The sequence below is a fragment of the Microtus ochrogaster genome, unplaced genomic scaffold, assembly GCF_000317375.1.
Source record: "Microtus ochrogaster isolate Prairie Vole_2 unplaced genomic scaffold, MicOch1.0 UNK50, whole genome shotgun sequence".
Taxonomy (NCBI): Eukaryota; Metazoa; Chordata; class Mammalia; order Rodentia; family Cricetidae; genus Microtus; species Microtus ochrogaster.
Genome location: NW_004949148.1, coordinates 2606332 through 2613719, shown reverse-complemented (window position 1 = coordinate 2613719; position 7388 = coordinate 2606332).

Below are 7388 nucleotides of genomic sequence, written 5' to 3'. Positions count from 1 at the left end.
GTGTCTCTCTGAGGCGTCTGCCCCCGAGAGGAGAGCTGTCGAGTCTCTGAGCTCACTTCCTCTTCCTCCCACCTACGTTCTAACCTATCAGGGCAAGCAGCTTCTTTATTTAATCAACCAATGACCTTCCTCCATCATTAAAATGTAAAATGATACTATATAGACTTCTTGAAAGATTTATCTTTTATTTTTGTTTTATTAGAACATATTTTATTTGATTTATTCTTTATGTACATTGGTGTTTTGCCTGCAGGTATGTTTGTATGAGAGCATCAGATCCCCTGAAACAGGAGTTACAGGCAATTGTCATGTGGGTGCTGGAAAATAAACCTGGGTCCTCTATAAGAGGAACAGTGCTCTTAACCACTAAGCCATCTCTCCGGTCCTCTGCCTTTTACTCTTAATCATATGTATGTTCACAGAGAGAGGTATGTGAATGTGTGTGCAGGTACCTACAGTATCTATAGACATTCAATCCCCCAGAACTGGGGTTTCAGATCAGTTAGCATAGTAACTGTTCTACATAAATAAGAAGATAAAGGCAACAAAATCTTAGAAGTTTTCTGGGCATCCCTGAGGCATTGAGCTTGCTATTTTATTGGTGTTATTGATAACATGAAATAATCAAGCATCATTTGATTTTTCATATCAAAAAGATTATACATGAGTGAAATTATATTTAGCTTCTTTCTCAGTAAGACTTAATATTCTTCTCTGTGTGTAGTCACTGAAGAAGATAGAGCTTAGTCCACACTTGTGCCTCCATCCAACGTGTGTGACACTTTGAGAATTTACAGGGAACCAACTGTGAGAAATTGAGATTCAACTGAGGCATATGAGGACAGGCAGTGCTGAGTGCCACAGGACAGCTATATTTCACCAGCTATAGCCTAGTTTCAAATACAGACAAACTTTCTCTAAAGTATTGCAGACACACAGAGTCTTGTACCTAAAGAAACACATAGATGTGCAGATAACACTCAGGCATAAAGCACCATTTTCCTAAATCTCTTTCAACAAACTAAATTCTTAATGTGGCATATTTAAATTAATTGGATAATGGAGAAGATGCAGCTTTGGGAGTAATCTTCAGAAAACTCCTTTGTCAACACAGCAATATTCATTCTTTCATTCACATTGAAAATGAATATTAGTAGACACTAGACTCACTCTTTAAGTTGTTAGTAACCAGTGAATATTTTGCCTTGACCTGGTTGCTTCTTACTATTGTAATGGGTCATTTAATGCACCCAGAAACATGGGTGTTTTCCCTTTTAAATGTGTTGCTGTAAGGGATGCTTGTTTTTGGTTTGCATAAACAGTAGTTAACTTTGACAGAAATGTGTGCTGTGACTTTAAATCTAGGCTCCTAAAAAAGTAGGAGACTGACATTCTTGATTTCCCACCTAAGAAAATCATTCACTTCTTATGTTTGAAAAAATGATGGCTCTTGTGATCTACATGAAAAATAAACATGAAAATTTCAGTATGGAACTCAATTGTAATCTTTCTACTACTAGATTAATATGAAGAGATGAAAACAAATCAAAGAATATGAATTGCTAATACTGCGTTCATGCACAGTTGTTTTCGATATCTTTCTGTCCGTTTAGGGCTAAACTGTATCACTACATATTCTAAAGCGTTTTAAAAGGAAGTGTTACAAGGCAATCATGTGGAGCTTAAACTTTTCTCGCTTCACTGAAGCTCTCTAATGTGAGAATGACATGCAGTAGAATGTGAATGTGTGAGCAATATAACATGGCTTTATTTCTTGTTTGCCATGGCCCAAAACATCCAAACTTCTTTTGCTAAAATTGACACCCAGAAGTCTATCTGAGGCATTCTTCATTAATGTGCCTTATGTTCTTAATTAAAGTTATGGCAATTGATTTGTTTGTGCATTATCACAGTCAGACAACATTGCACCTGACATTAACAATGTGACAATCTGTCACAACACTAACTAGCAATAACCACTACCATAATATGAGCCTTTTTTGAATACCTACCATATACCAGACCCTATATAAGTGTTATTTTCAATCATTTGACCAACTTATCTCCCCCAATATAGTTCCTGTTTTTACAGATGAACAAAACCGTCACAGAAAGTGAGGTAACTGTCTAATATAGTGAAAGCTGGAAAATGTTAGGCTGGCATCCAGATCAGGGAGCAAACCCTTACCTGTTCCCAAATAATTATACTGTGGTGTGCGAATGTGTTTCCTTCCAATTTTGGCATTTTTAAATTATTCTCTGACTTCTTTCCTGCTGCTGAACATTCCTCCTTCCTGTTTACTTCTTCATGTACTACTGAGGCTTGCCTCACCCAGTCCTTGTTCCAGACTATTTTCCCTTTCCAAGTAGGCTCCCTCTTCTACACCTCCCCTTTCAGTCTCCCTTTAAAACCCAAATGGCAATTAGCATGCGCCACCAGACTGAAGAGATAGCCCCTGAACAGCTGCCAAGGCCTCACTGCTAAAGTCAGGGCATACTTCATGGAAAACTGCTGAAGGGCAGAAGGATGATCCCACATATAAGCCCTTTGGGTCCATTTCCTACGTTTTGCAGCCTACAGTCAGAGATAAGTTTATTAAAATAGCACCACGACCTCTACCGATACCCAAGAGAGATGTTACAAATAGTAAAGCTCTGTAACTGGCATTTGTGCATTTCTTAGTAACAGTGAAGTGCACCAATCATTTACCAGTGCTCTGGGTGCCCATGACCCTGTGTTACTTGAATATTGTTGTTTTTAGGCCTAAGAGCTGTGATACACCTGCCCTATAATTACACAACACCAGCTAATGCCTTGGTGTGGGTTACAGCATGACTCACTTGTTTAGAGCTTTTGTGTCTAGAAATGAAGGAAGCTGTGTGATTACAACTTACAGGAAAATATTACTTGAAAATACAGAAAATTAAGTGACAGCCACCTTCTTAATACTTTGCTAGCCAACTGGAGTCACTCGTTCCAATGATGTGTACTGAGTGAAATAAGTACCATGTATACTAGGTCTATCTGTCTAAATTGTTAAGAAATAACCACTCATATTGCTATTATGTAACTTCCTTATGAAGAGAAAGCTAGAGATTGGTAAAATGCAAATTTTCTGACACATAGCTTATTCTATCTAGATAGCCTCTTGGAAACAGGAAACTGCCCATACCAAAATCCAGTTCATTGAGCAGCAGGAGGCACAAATATGTGCTTTTATTCTAAAAACTTCCTTGACCAGAATATATTCAATTTCCATTTTTCCCATGAGACAAGGTTTTATGTAACCCAACTGTCCAGGTAGGCGAGGACTACCTTGAGTTTCTGATCCCCTATCTCCACTTCCAAAGTATAGGATAACAGCTATTAAACCTTATTTATTCAGTGCTACAGTTTTGTGCATGCGAGGCAATCACACTCTGAATTGAGCTGCATCGTCAGCATCAAACCTCATCTCTAATATGTAAAACTCTTTCTCATCTTCTCCCCTTTATATATTGAAAAGTCCAGCCCAACCTTCCTAACCTTTTGTGTCTCCACTTTTTCCTGCTTATCCCAGTCCCTATTGGCCACTATTCTACTCTTCTTCATGAGATTGGCAGATCTGGCTCTCAACAACAGAATAAGTTAACTACTGTCTCCAATATGCATGCATGTGGATTGTGTAGAATTACTTGAGTTCATAGGGTTTGAAACCAAGCAGAGGCTTAGACACACAGGGAATGCACTGCTGAGCTAAACCCTCAACTCTTTTTATTACTTCAGTTTGAGACAAGGTCTCACTATGTTGCCCAGAATGGCCTCAAGTTTGTTATATAGCCCAAACTGGACTTGCACTTGCAACCCTTCAGTTTGTTTCCTTAGTAGCTGACACAGTGTGTCAACAACAAGAAAAGCTTTAAGAAAAGAAAAAGAGAAAAAGTTTAGCTTATTATTTTTAAAATACCTTATTTTAAAATATATATTCCGGCCATAGGATAGAGGCACCTGCTACTCAAGTTTAAGGAGACTAAGTTCAATCCCTGGTCAATGGTGGAAATAGAGAACTAACTCCCAGAGACTGTCATCTCATCTAAACACATATACTAACATTACACACACATAATGATGGTGATGATGATGATGGTGATGTTAATTTTAATGTAAAATAGTCTAATGCAAAGCTAAATTTTAAATGGATGTGGTTCACTGTTTGTCTTACTATGCTTCTGGTACTACCACACTTCACATCAAGGAGCTCAGCAAAGTTAAGGAATACAAATTACTCTTTGATTTCTTGCTTATCTTTTGAGTCCCTTTCTCCTCTGTAGGATCAGAGGTGGGAAGAGTTATAGGTACAACCCGCGTTCAACTGTCACCAAATCAGTGGCTACGAATGGCTGGTCATTAATGTCTACTACATGAAAAATCTTCAAACCATTGTTGCAGGCAAGTTTTTGGAGCTGTGTAAGCATGTAACTTCTGCTGCATTTTACTAGGACATCAAATTTCAAACTATTGGGCTAGAGATACACCTCAAAACAAACTTGTGTTTGAAAATATTGTGAACTCTTTGAAGTTTCTTTCAGTTTCCTCTTCTTATAGCCTTCCAAAGACCCTCTGGCTGCTGAGAACACTTTCATCAATTGGCATACCTCTTGGTTTCCATATTTGTCAAAAGACTCAGAATTCTCTGGCTCACTTTGGTGCATGCTTTTGATGCCAAACTCGAGTTCTGGCTGTTCTACCAACACCTCCATTCTATATTCTCTCATCTAATAATTTCCTTTGTTTTTTTTTATTAGCCATAGATGAGAACAAAAAGGTTCACCAAGATAAGCAGTAGTTAAAACCATGTTACTATCTCCTTTTATGCAGGAAACAGTTATCTTGCAGCCCCCTTTGCCCTTGCTTGGCTTGAAATTCTTTAAGAAGAAAGGGGGGAACCATAACACATTTTACCATATAAATTCTCACATGATCTTCCTAATAACCCCATGAAATAGTATAGTGGTCAGTGTCTCCTTTCAGCATAGAGAGAATATAAAGCCCAAAGAGTCTAGCATTCTACGAGGTATTGTGATTTCAAAAGTCCTCTCTCAAGTGCAAGATGGATTACTCAATAGTTGAGATTACTTGCTGTTTTTCCTGAGGACCAGAGTTTAGTCCCTTGCCCCCAAGTGAGGTTGCACAACTCCAGCCTCAGGGGAATCCAGCAGTCTCTTTTGCATTCCTAGAACACCTTCACTCACACGTACACATACCTACACCCAGACACACATGTACACATCATTTAAAATAAAATAAATATTTTAAGTCCCTTCTACAGAGTAGCAATGGCAAAAATAAACACAGGTTTCTTGTCTCTGTGGGACTTTTTGCCTCCAGGAAATCTCTCTTACTCTTGTAAATGAACTAGCATGAAGGCTTTCTGAACTTTTGTGGTAAGGTCTCCTAGGACAGGGTTCATTCAAAACAGGAAGAAAAAAAACTTCACGCAGAATTTCATCATGTACTAATGCAAGGTTCTGAGATACTCATTATATTAGGTGCTATCTCTATAAGGAACTCGTAGTCTTTCCAGGGAAATATGAAGATATCAAGTAAGACACTGGATAATCATACATATTTAAATGCTCAAATGAATAAAATACTTAGAACTTCACAGGAGACTTAGAAAAAGCTCGGACAGAAAACACTGGAGACATCACTATAATCAGGCATGAATTTTTATGAAATAACACAATGTCAGTCAAAAGAGACCTGAAATTTTTTGGATAGGGTTAGAGATAAAAGAAATGGTTCTGATACTGTCATAGAGTTAGTCTGACTAGGGATTTTGTTTTAATGGCTGATGTACCCCCCATTGCCTTGAAGGAAATCTCAGAAAATTTGTATTTTGCTGAACTTGAGAATAGATGATTAAATTCATATTTTACCCTGTGGCTAAAAAGTGTCCTTTAAAATTCTTTTTTTTTAATTAATTTATTTATTTATTAAAGATTTCTGCCTCCTCCCCACCACCGCCTCCCATTTCCCTCCCCCTCCCCCGATCAAGTCCTCCTCCCTCGTCAGCCCAAAGAGCAATCAGGGTTCCCTGCCCTGTGGGAAGTCCAAGGACCACCTACCTCCATCCAGGTCTAGTAAGGTGAGCATCCAAACTGCCTAGGCTCCCACAAAGCCAGTACGTGCAGTAGGATCAAAAACCCATTGCCATTGTTCTTGAGTTCTCAGTAGTCCTCATTGTCTGCTATGTTCAGCAAGTCCGGTTTTATCCCATGCTTTTTCAGACCCAGGCCAGCTGGCCTTAGTGGGTTCCCGATAGAACATCCCCATTGTCTCCGTGTGTGGGTGCACCCCTCGTGGTCCTGAGTTCCTTGCTCGTACTCTCCCTATCAAACAACAAAAGTATATGCTCAACTATGTTCATAGCAGCATTGTTTGTAATAGCCAGAACCTGGAAACAACCTAGATGCCCTTCAATGGAAGAATGGATGAAGAAAGTATGGAATATATACATATTAGAGTACTACTTAGCAATAAAAAACAAGGACTTCTTGAATTTTGCATACAAATGGATGGAAATAGAAAACACTATCCTGAGTTAGGTAAGCCAGACCAAAATGTGGAACATGGGATGTACTCACTCATATTTGGTTTCTAGCCATAAATAAAGGACATTGAGCCTATAATTCGTGATCCTAGAGAAGCTAAATAAGAAGGTGAATCCAAAGACAAACATATATGCATCCTCCTGAATATTAACCTTCATCAGGTGATGAAAGGAGACAGAGACGGATACCCACATTGGAGCACCGGACTGAAATCTTAAGGTCCAAAACAGGAGCAGAAGGAGAGAGCACGGACCTTTAAAATTCTTATCTAGAAAAAGAATCTGCTGCAAATTTTCTAAGTTACCATCTCTGTTCATTTTCTTCAACTAAAACAGAATATCACAAACTAGATCAATTGTAGTCCAAATAGTATTTTGTTTAGCTTGTGAGTTCTGGTGGTTGAGAAGTTCAGAAGTATGGCCCTGGAATTTGCTTCATCCTAAAACGGCTGAAAGGCAAGAAAATCTATATAAGACAGAGAGGAAATCAGGAAGAACTAATCTTTTTAGTCAGTACTATGCTCCCAATAATAACAATATTAATCTATTCATGAGAGCGGAACACTGCAGAGCAAATCACCCCCACCCCCAATAACATTACAATGGCAAGGAAATTTCAACATGAATTTTGAACGGGACATCAAAACCTAAACACTAACCATCCAGCAGTACTGCAAACTCAACTTTGTATGCAGTGTTCATTCTATACCTTACTCTGTCTAAGAATATCTCAAAGTAAAGAGAAACTGTAGGACTAGAGAGATGGCTCAGCAGTTAAGCACTTGTTGCTCTGCT